Source organism: Lichenostomus cassidix, chromosome 2 (genome assembly GCF_008360975.1).
Source record: "Lichenostomus cassidix isolate B80296 chromosome 2, HeHo_3.0, whole genome shotgun sequence".
NCBI classification, from domain to species: domain Eukaryota; kingdom Metazoa; phylum Chordata; class Aves; order Passeriformes; family Meliphagidae; genus Lichenostomus; species Lichenostomus cassidix.
The window spans coordinates 139,270,742-139,281,942 of NC_139482.1; the positions used below are offsets into that span (position 1 = coordinate 139,270,742).

Here is an 11,201-nt window from a genome sequence, read left to right on the forward strand (position 1 = left end):
AGACTTCTGTGTGTGGATGGGTGCGTGAGAAAGCCTGCAGCCTGAGCTCACAAGTCAGGACTTGTTTAATCATGGCTCTTATTCACTCTAGTGACAAAAGTCAAATCTGTTTTGAATAGAAATAGTAAAAGTTTGTGGATTTTAGGTTTTCCAGTCAGTAAAGGAATCAATATCATGTATCTTAGGTGACCAAGGACAGAGCTTGAATACCAGAAATAAATGTTCAGTGTGCAAGCAGCTCACAGGCTTGAATGTGCTCGAACAAATTTTGTTAGACAAGCTATTTAAATAGTCTTTGGCATACAACAAATGTAAACACTGTTGGCTCTTTCCATAAAAGAAATATGTCTGAACTTTCCTGCTTAGTTTTTTATTGTGAGGTGGTCACCAGGAGATACTTTTCCTTCATTTCCAGATTGTTTTCTTTGAAACAATCTGAAACATATATGCTTTATTGGTCACTTCAAATGTACTTTAGACCAGAGATCATTCAAATGACCTTTTAAGGCTTCTAGAAGATATTTTGGAGATATAATATGACAGCGAAGGAAGCTCATGTGTTCTGTGAAAACTGGGGAAAAAAATTAGTTTTTCTCCCAAAGGCTTATACACAGCTGATACTGATTTTTCAGAGGTTTGCTCTGAATTTGTTTGAAACGTTTTTTCATACTGAAGGGTAGAAATACAGTAATAGGAATGAAATATCACTAGTAATTTAGAATCAGTTCTTTTCTTTTTTCTCCTTCACCTCAATATTCAAAGTCAGATAATTGCTGAAATTTATTCAGTCCGCAATGTAGCTGGAGAAGACCTAGGCTGTGGAGTGGCCACATAGGAATATTGACAGTGGTTGTGAATTTTCCAGTCTTTTATGTCTCAGAGTTTTCACTTCCAAAGCAAAGACAAGTTATTTACTGCTCCAGAAGTGTTTCAATAAATCACTTCATTGATGAGAGGGTTTGCAATTAAGCTTATGCTAAAGCACTCATTAACCATATCACCTTTATCTCTTTAATTACAGGAATGGGAGATGACTATCAACTGTATGAGTTAATCATTGAAAAGTGCCTGTCATTAATTCCTCCCTGTTTGGGAGCTAAAGCTTGCAGGAAGTAGTACTCAGCTGAAACCCTCAGTGAGGACAACATGGACTTTGCCAGAGAGGGTCGAGTGGAAGCAGGTGGGTGTTTTGCCTGAGTTAAGAAATGAATGCATTTTGTCATGGTTCAAAGTTTTCACTTCCCCTCAACACTGTACAAAATCCCATCAGTCAGACCTTGCTGCTGCAGGGAGATTTTGCAGTGTGGCCTTTAAAATTGTCTGAATGAGCACTGGATTATAACCATACAGGGCATAGCAATTTCCATGGGCAAAATGTCCCTTCTCTCATGCAGTCAGAAGCAGATCTTCCTGCCTTTTCACACTTCCCAGTGAAGATCCAGCTTGGAAAAGCAGTTTGACTTTCACCTCTTTGTTCTGTTTTTTACCCACTGCTGGTTGTCCAGGTTGGCAGCAATGAGGTTGATGAGAGAAGTACCAGGATAGACAAAAAGGACTTCAAGGCACGGGGTTACCTGGTTAGGGAGACAGCAGCACAGGTGGTGTTCTCCTTGATTCCTTTGGTAGGCAGGAATGAATTCCAAAAGGAACAGGAAAACACCATGTGAACAAGTGACTTAAAGACTGGTGCTATTGGTGGAACTTTGGGGTTTTGGATCATGGAGTGGTTTTTATGGCACCAGGCCTGCTGGAGCCAGATGGGGTTCATCTGTCTAATTGGGACAAAAGGATTCTAGCCCATGGCTTGACAGGGCTTGTTGAGAGGCTTTAAACTGGGTTTGAAGGGGGAAGGGCATGAGACAGGCTCACTAGAGATGATCCTAGAGAAGAGGACAGGAGCAAAAGCAAGGCTACGGCTGCTCTGGCTCAAAGAGAGGGATAAATACTGAACAAGCACCTTGCTGTGGTCAGCACTGTGCCCAGAAAGCCTTCATGCAGCCTGGCTCTTGATCATGCCTGACCATCGCCCCTCCTTGGTGGCTGTGGTGACAATGTGATTTGTCACCAGCTAAGAGGGTGGAGAGTGGTGGAGAGATGTGGTAGGGTAGGGCTGCTTCAACCACTTGGAAGAGACTGCCCTGAAGAAACTACTAATAGTAGGGGTTTATAACTTCCGTTTGTATAGTAAGAGTAAGATTATTGGTTTTGAGCTCCTTAGAAGTCAGGGAAACTGCTGAGAAACATTGCATGGGGACATGACTGGTGAGAAACATTGCATGGGGACATGTGGCAGTACATGTGGCAGGACAAGGATAGTGTGATTATTCATTCCTTTCCCACTAACAAAGGACAAGGCCATAATTTTCTATTTTAAGGCAAATTGCAGACGCTGTTATTATCGCATCAGCAGATCGTTCTGTTATTACTGTTTGCATTGCAGAAGCATCCTGAGGCCCAAACTGTGTTGAAACTCCTATTTGCTGTGTACAGGACATACTTTTAGGGAGACCATCCCTGCCTGGAAGAACTTCTGAACTGACAAAGCTGATCATACTTCACTGCAAGAATGAAAAAAAGCCTGGTTTAGCCTAAGCTGTAACTTAGGAAGTCCTTGATGGAGCTGTCAAATTTTTAAAGGACAGACTCATTACTCAAGCAAGGTGGAGACACTCAGATCTAATCGGATGTTTTGGTTTTGAGTCTAGGAAGAAAATATGGCACATGGTCAAAACAATCTACATTAAATGGGGCACTAGAAGAGTCAATTCCACTTGTTAAGAAAGCAGACTGCTCACGAGAGGCTTAAGGATTTTTGTACACTTCTTTGCTAATGATCCCTTTAATTACTTGCTGTAAGTCATCTGGAATGAAAACACAACCATACTCTTGTAAAGAAGAAGGGCTTTGTAATGCCGTGTAATGTGTATGGATTTAGGGCCCTGTGGATTAAATTTGGCAATTTCAAGCATGCAAAGTTACTAATCCACACTTTGTCTATAAAAAACAAAAAGAAGCAGTGAGGCAGGCTGATGCCCTGAGGATGGCTGGGGAATTCCACACATGCCTATCTTCTGCAACTCCCATCCAGAGAGCAAACATTATCATCCGTGTTGCAATAGGTACAGGAAGACCAAAGAGACACGTTTGCAGCAAAGCAGGGGCAGTTTTATCAGGTCCTTCTCTATGTTTTCATCTCATGTTTATTTTTCTTGACACTTCTTTCAGTTTCCTAGTGTTTTAAAGTATGTATTTGTCACATTTAATTCTATTTTCTTGTAATAGCTTCATCCAGAGCAAATTCTCTTGGAGAGCATCCCAGAGATTTTTCTGTTTCTTCTGCCTTTATTTTCCCTGCATCTGCTATTACATCATTTATATGGATTACATCCACATAATTTTAGCTTTTATGTCAAAGTTATAATGGGACAGTCAGGCTGTCAAAATGGCTAAATCCTGGGGATTTTATTCTGGTAGAATTTGCACTAAATTGTCTGTGATTGCATCAATAAATTTATCATTGTAATATTTCTAGTAGCGGGGACAAATAATATAGGTATAGGAATAAGGCATCAGTAAAAATAATTTTTGAGGCTCATAAATTGGATCATATTTTGCAATTTTGATAGGGTCAATGATGAAATGTTAGAAATAAAAGAATCTTGAATTTGGGTTAATTTATAAATCCCGGATCACACTTTTTGTTCCATAATTCCAATGGTTACTAGCAAGTTACTATCAATACTGAATTTGATAAATTCTGCGTTTTTTCCCTGCATCACAATAATAGATCCTGGAATCTTGTATCAAATATTTACTTGGCTAAAGTTTCCTGTTTGTACTTCCTTTGCCTTTTAAAGATCACTGGACTCCACTCTTCTGTACTTATTCTGTCTCTCTGCCCCTGCCTCCCTCACATCCATCACTGGGGCTTGCTTAGCCCTAAATCCCACCCAGCACTCAGTGCTTGGGGTTTGGTAAATTTGGGTACCAAAACACAAGAAAGAGGCACGAGGATTAATACTACTAAAAACTGTGACTTTTTCTCCTCCCTTCCCCTGTCTTTCTCTCCCTTCTTCATCATTCACAATACCTCTCTGAGTGGGTATTCATAGTTTAACTGAATTCAGCAAATTGACACCAAATTAAGGATATTCGTAGCCCTAACACCCCCAAAAATAATTAAATGGAATAAAGGCAATTACAGATTTAATTTTTTTGCTCAATATCCACCTATCTCCCTGTTTTCATGTGTGATTAACCTATAAAACATTTCTGTTTCTTTCTCAGACCTCTCCCCTCCAACCTAGCTGGAAATATTGGTAGAATATGGTAAAGTTAGTTTGTCAGAGGATGAATTACACCAATGTTGGTGCCAGACTCTTCGCAGTACCTTTTTTCAAAAGTCACATTTCATAAAATAATTGAGGTCCCATGTTGGGGTTTATCTGAAAACCAAGGCACAGATAGGTCTCATGGGTAACATGACTACTGTGTGATATCCTCATTTTCTGGTGAGCCCTCTGCCTACCTGGCTGCTGTGAGTAACAGGGAACACCATCTCCTCCAAGGTCCAGCTGTTAGAAGAGCACAGTGACTGCGAGCTTTGTATGCATTCAGACTGAGAAACAGCAGAACAACACCCAGTGGTGCATTTTTGGAGTTATTCCTGGTTGATGGTGAGAGCAGGCTGGTGAGGACAGTGAAATCCCATCCATTGCAGACTTAGGAGGAGGTGTCAGCCAGGCCTTTGAGACTAATGCTCTGGATCCTATCTCTGAATTTCTCCTCACATCTCATTCCTGTCGACTCAGTTATTAAACTTGGTCCTAGCTGGTTCCTGAGAAGATGGATTATTTGTAAAAGCAGTTACAAATTGCTGGAGATTAGAAAAGGTTTATGAACATCTGTGGGAAAGTGCATCACATCAGTGGTGTTTGAACAGATGAAGAAATGAACATCGGCATTCTGGGCTGATTTACTGTCCATACCCACACAGGTGTTAGTGACAACATTAAAAGAGCCTGGTAGGGTCAAGATTCAGTGGAATAGCAAATCCTTTAAGATTTAGGGTCAAATACAGCTCAGATTGGCACACCAGGTGACACCACTCCATGACAGGGATATGAAATAGCTGGATTTTTAATGTATCTTAGCATTGCTAGGGGATATGTGCTGCCAAATAACTTCTGGAGGGCACTCATACTCTCAGGGACAGGAGCTGAGGAGGGCTCCAAATTTCGGGTTTGCCTGCCAGAAACAATGTTTCCCCAAACACCTGTCCCACAGTTAGTAAATGCTGGGATAGTGCCCTTCTAGTGGCTCCTTGGATAAAACAAAGAAAAAGAATGGAAATGAAAAAAGGAGAGTTATACCTTCTCCCGTCCTTTTGGGGGAGGGATGGTGAGATGATAGGTAAGATTTGAGAGGAAGGCTTGCCCACACCTCATTGCTCCAGGTACACAGGCATGTGATCCCTCACAGCTCAATACCACTTCCCTGCTGGGCAGGCGACAAGCTGCAGAACAGGACTAGGTGCTGCAAAGAGCTTTCCTGGCTGGCACTGCAATTAGTTGTGTAATTTGTGGTTGTTTGCACAAGCACACTCTACCCATTGCTCTCTGCACACTGCTTTGTTAATGGGGGTCATCGGACAGGGCTGTTTCCATCACGTGTTGTCTTTGCTGTCCCTCTGACTAATATTTCTTCGGCTGTGTCTGCATCTACTGTGTGACTCTGCAACACCAAGGGCAGTCATTTCCTTTGGTACCAGAGGAATCTTCTCCAGTCAGCAGCCAGGCTGAGTTATTGGCCTGGAGAGCTTCAAATGGGTTATAACTAAGCTTCAAAATCCAGGGCACTCACTTCCCACACAGTTAGACTATTCTGATACTTGTTCAGATGGTCATTTCAGAGTGACACCTCTGATCCCTTGAATAAGAACAAGACTGTCACTTTACACCAATAAATAAAGTCTTCCTTTAGTAGGTGAGTGAGTTACAGAAGCAGATGATTAAATGCACATCATTGCTACATGTATATGAAATCTAGACATTGGCGCTTACAATTATATCCCATTTTAAAACTTTGGTAATTTGCAGTGTAGACTTTTGGCAAAATGTGGACCAGGATACCATAAGCAGGGATAGATCCCATCAGGGTCTCAGGTTCAAAGGCTGTTTCACATTAACATACACAAAACTCCCTTTTTCTACCTCTTAAAGGTTTGTGTTTATGATTCCTGTCAGGTTTGTTGATGATAAATTATAACAAAAATAGCCTATGAGTTTATATTTAGGTCCTTCCATAAGGATCTCTTAGGCTAAATTTGTCTGTGGCAGGTTACTTTATTTGGCCATTTGGCCCTGAGAGGCACATCTCTCATACTTTCCCAGAAACTCTATGTTTTAGTTCTTACAGGAAAGGAAAGAGTTAAAATCTCCTCCTAAAAGAGGCTATAAGGAGAAGTAATTTGCATATTTGACTCACTTTTCCTGGAAAGGAACAGGAAAGAGTAATAAGTTCTGAGTAACAGTCAAGGAACTTTAAGATATATAACCAGGAACAGAACATACCATCAGAGGATGTTTAAGTTTCTTGCACCCAGTAAACAACCAGGCCAACTGAAGAAGAGCTGGGGGGTGAAAAGCAACCAGTACCCAAGTTTTCCAGTTCTTTCCTTGTGTGCTGTCACTATATTAGTGTTTTTCCTCTGACAAACTAATATATTATTATAATTAATATATAATTTGAGGCATTTCATGCAATAGAGTATAAAAAAATTCTATACTTGTAAAGGGTCATCTAGGTGAAAAATGAAAGGACATTTAAATATGCAGATTGATATTAAGTAATACTCGGAAAAAATCTATAGAGATTCTTTCTTATTTTGAAGATTTGATACCCTTTGGCACATTACCATGATGTTTACAAGAAACAAGTTTGAAATTAGTGGACACAAGCTTCTTGAAAAATCGTCCTACTCCTAAAGTTTAGGAGAAAAGCCACCCAGCAATATCCCTGTAGGGAGTAAGGATTGCCTGCTGCATAGCTGAGGAAAGATTGGTGCTGACAGCACAGAAATTACAGCACTTGGGTACCTGCTCCAGATGCTCTTCCATCATTGTTCAACACCCCGAGCCTTTGTACATTGTCATATTCACTGGAGTGGTCCTAAACCAGAGCAAACAACTAACATTACCAGCTGGATAAACCCAGTAAACGCAATGGTGCACTCCAATTTAAATTAGCAATAATTAAGCTGAGTGTCAGCCTTGGACATGTCTTTTAAATAGGCTGAGCTGCTCTTCCTTCTGCTGAGGCTGATCACGGAGAGGCTCTTGAAGGGCTGGGTTAATTTATGGCATGGAGCCTTCCCAAGGTGCTAAGGGAAGGTCAGCTCTCAGGGCTTGCATATGCTGGGCTAATTTTTTATCACCATAAATCAGTGGCTTGGCACTACTGTGGTTATAGAGAAGGAGCTCTGGATCCTGATTTGGTTTCTTATTGCTTTTCTGGGTGCCTCAGCAAATGCCTCTGATACAAGCCAACAAGGGTGCTGCTTCCCTGTCTCTGAGATCACCAAGTTTCAAATGGCCGATTGCCCCTAGCACTATAGTTTTCATCCAGATCATTTGTCCCTGAAAGAGGTTTAATTTATTGGAATTAACTTCATACAGCTGCTGGAATACATCAAAGTGCAGCAAGAGGGAGTTGAGCAAACTCAGCCCCCACAGTGCCTGTCGGGAGGGAAGCTGCCATCTGTCTCCCTGACGAGCTGCATTAAGGGTTTTTTCACTAAGAAATCTGTGCTTTTTGTTTCAGTCTCAGACACTGTTCCTCAAAGATGCTCTCTTTAGGCAGCCAATTTCTGATGACAGTGGCTCCTGGTATAATCACCACTGGTAAAAGCACAGTGAAGCTTTAGCTTGGATTTAAAGTTCACCTCTGTAGTCAATGGGGAGGAAACCTGCTGCTGCCAGATAGCAGGTGGGATTAAGTGGCTGCATTTAAGGCTTCAGGCATCCTCTGCTAGGCGAAAGCATTGTGGGTTCAGATCTCTTCTCGTAAGTCATTTTCTCCAGGGCAAAGTTCTGCACATAACATTGCCCATTGGGAGACAGTCAGTTTCCACCTGAGACACTCAGTGAGATAAAAGATGACAGAGAATCTCACTCCCAGCAGTACCTTCACACTGCTCTCTCAGCATTTGTGCATTTGTTGATGTTGTCTTTTCTGATCTAACCAGAAATTGAAGTTGTGCTCATTCAGCTCTGATCACTGCAAACACATATTAACTGCAGGGGTGGGAGCCCTGTGCATGCACTGAGCTCTCAGGTTCAAGGTGCCTCAGCTCAGGAAGGCTCCAGCTTAAATGGTGGGGTCACATGAACAGTTTGGAAAGGTGTGATGGTCCTGCCTGTGAGCTGTGCTCTGCTGAGTGACAACACAACACTGCAAAGCCACTGCAGAATAAAGTGTCTTTGCTGAAGGCTTTGCTATGACCAGCAGCTCCAAAGATGGGAAACCCAAGAGTTTTTCAGCACTGTACTGTCTGAGCAAAAATGACTGCTTGGCTATACCACAGTGAAATAAATCAGATTAAGGTCCCTTCCAATCCAAACCATTCTACAGTTCTGTGAAATAAAAATATATATATTTCTGTTTTCACAGCTGCAGAGCTGTTTGCAAGGGTTGAGCTTTAACTGGTAAAATGTTATGGATAGGAAATCCTAGAGGCTTTAGACATTTGTGGGGAGAGGGAAAATTGTTACTTGTGTTTATGTAGAGTTCAGCACAAGGCATCCTGATATAATGGGGATATTGAGATACCACTGCAACATAAATGGTAAGTAACAGAAATACAATGTCCTACCAAGATAATTAGTAATGAAGGAAAATGACTACTTCAATGATATGATAATAGCACTTTGTGACATACAGGCATTGAAGTTCAATAAATAGGTAGTCAGTTGTAAAACAGACTAATCAGGAAGCAGAGTGCTCATTCTAGTGTGCTTTCACAGTGGTCTTGGATCACTAAAATGTGCATTTGAGATGCAATCAGCAGGAGAAGAAGGTTCAGCACATCCTGAGATTGTGACAGCAATTCTCTGTGTTTCTCTGCTTTCCTTTCTGAGATGGAAGTCCTGTCTGTGCATTTCAGGGTATATGCATAGCACTGAAATTAGAAAGGTAAGAGTGTATATTTTTCCCTGCAAAAGAGAATCAAGAGCGTAATAGCATGGGAAAGGGAGGGACCTTGTGTGTTTCTGGGTCAAATTCTTTTCAGGATGTCATTTTAGGTAATCCTCTCCTTAATGGATCAAGTCCTGTCTTGGGATTTTCATCTCTGTCTTCCATTTTTGGGATTGTTTTGGATCCCCACTTCCTTAATGAGCAGAATCCTTCATCTAATTTCCAGCCTAAATCTATTCATGGACAGATAGTTCATAACCATTTCCTCTCCTGCCAACATATCCTTTTCATTAAATAGGTTTTTTCCCTCCACTGGCAATTAACTTGCTGATGTGTTTATACAGCACAATCATGTAATATCTGTCTCTATTTGGCCAAGCCTTTCTAGGTTACTTGGTATTGTTAACTTTTAGTTACCAAATACATAAAATTGTTGAAGGTCCTATAGGGGAAGATGTCACTCATTTCTGTAATAGCCATACCATGGGAACACCTGATAAGCTGCAACATGGAAAGGAGGATACAGCTCACATACCCATCTATTTGAGCCTCCGTGGGTACTCAAAAATATGCCACAGCCTTGGGATGTGGGTTTGGAGACAAAAATCCTATGACAGTGACTGGAAAGAAACTTCCACCGCTGGAGAAATGAGGACTTTTGCAAAGCTCTCCCCGAGAGGATAGATTTCCTACATGATGCTCCCTTTCCTGGGAATGGGGTTTACCTCATATCTGCAGATTTGTATTTGTCACTGTGGAGCCTGCTAGAAGGAAGATACTCTTGTGTAGCATCCTGCCTTCCCAGGTCTGCATGTAAGATGCCAAGGCTTATTAAATGGGTATTTCTTGGATGGTGGCTTTTCCTGTATTGTGTGGCTGGCTGGTATGTACAGATAAGGTAATCACCACTGCTGCTGCAAGGAAAAACAAAACTGCTGCAAAGCAGGAAGGCTGGAAATCTACTTTCTATTCTTGGTCATTTTTGTTGGTATAGTGGCTGATTCACTTGCTGTTGGCTGCCTTTGGGAGAAGGGTCAGTGCTGGAACTTCTCACTCCAAATCCCTCAGTTACCAGAGTGCCCTTCTGATTGGCCCAAATGCTGGAGCTAAAGTAAACTCTGTCAAAAAAAAAAAAAAAAAAAAAGAAAAAAAAGAGCAAAAATAATACCCAGCTGAGCAGATTTTGTACAAGTAAATCCATCCACCTTTCATTTTTTCATAATCCTTTCCCAACCTGTAATCCATTATTTTTCAGAAATGAAACTTGTCATTTGCTTGCTGAGGACAATGCTTTCCTGAGGAAGGTCAACTGAGCTGAAAAGGTGGTGCTGTGTACTGAATTTTGCACTCAGAATGGTACAGAATATGTCCCACTCTCCTGAAACACAGGCACAAAATCTTCCTGGTGTCACAGAGACTTCAGGTTCCCAGTTGCACAGATGGGAGAGGAATGAGCACTGAAGAACAGTGAAGCAACAAGACACTGCCTTTATTCTCAAATTTTCTTTATCATTAAAGCTGTAGCTTTAAACAAATCAGCATATTTTGATCATGTTGTTTGTCTCTGTTGCTCTGCTGAGCCACACCAACCCTTCAGTTTCCCTCACAAAGGCTCCCATATACAAAAGTTTTCTGTACCTCACCCACAAGGCATGACTTTTTCTGGCTAAGATGAGCTATTGCTTTCCTACACCAAATGCTTTGTGCAGTCATCCGTGAGAAGAAATGCTGAAAACTCTGTGACCCTCAGGAGTTTCCATCTGTAGCTGGCTCATCTTTAAAACATTCCTCTTCTGCTTCACCATTGCACATGAAGCATCTGAGAAAACAGTGGAAGCACTGAGCAGATGTTCATCAGCCTTGATAGCAGAATCCAGTGCTGCTGGCTGTGGAGGAGGAGGCAGGTGGTTTGCATGTGATGTTTACAGCATTCTTTCAGGGATGCATCCACTGCCATTGTGGAGGATGTGTTTTGGGGTGCTCTGTAAGGCAGCAAGACATGGCAT

At 41.6% G+C, this 11,201-nt stretch overlaps 1 long non-coding RNA gene across 1 annotated transcript; it reads left to right on the forward strand.

Moving 5' to 3' along the window:
- Positions 1 to 1,025: 1,025 nt before the first annotated feature.
- LOC146442381 (uncharacterized) lies at positions 1,026 to 10,730 on the forward strand. Its single transcript, XR_014849592.1, has 3 exons — positions 1,026 to 1,180; positions 9,024 to 9,192; positions 10,451 to 10,730. It is a non-coding gene; the product is annotated as an uncharacterized LOC146442381 (long non-coding RNA).
- Positions 10,731 to 11,201: the final 471 nt, after the last annotated feature.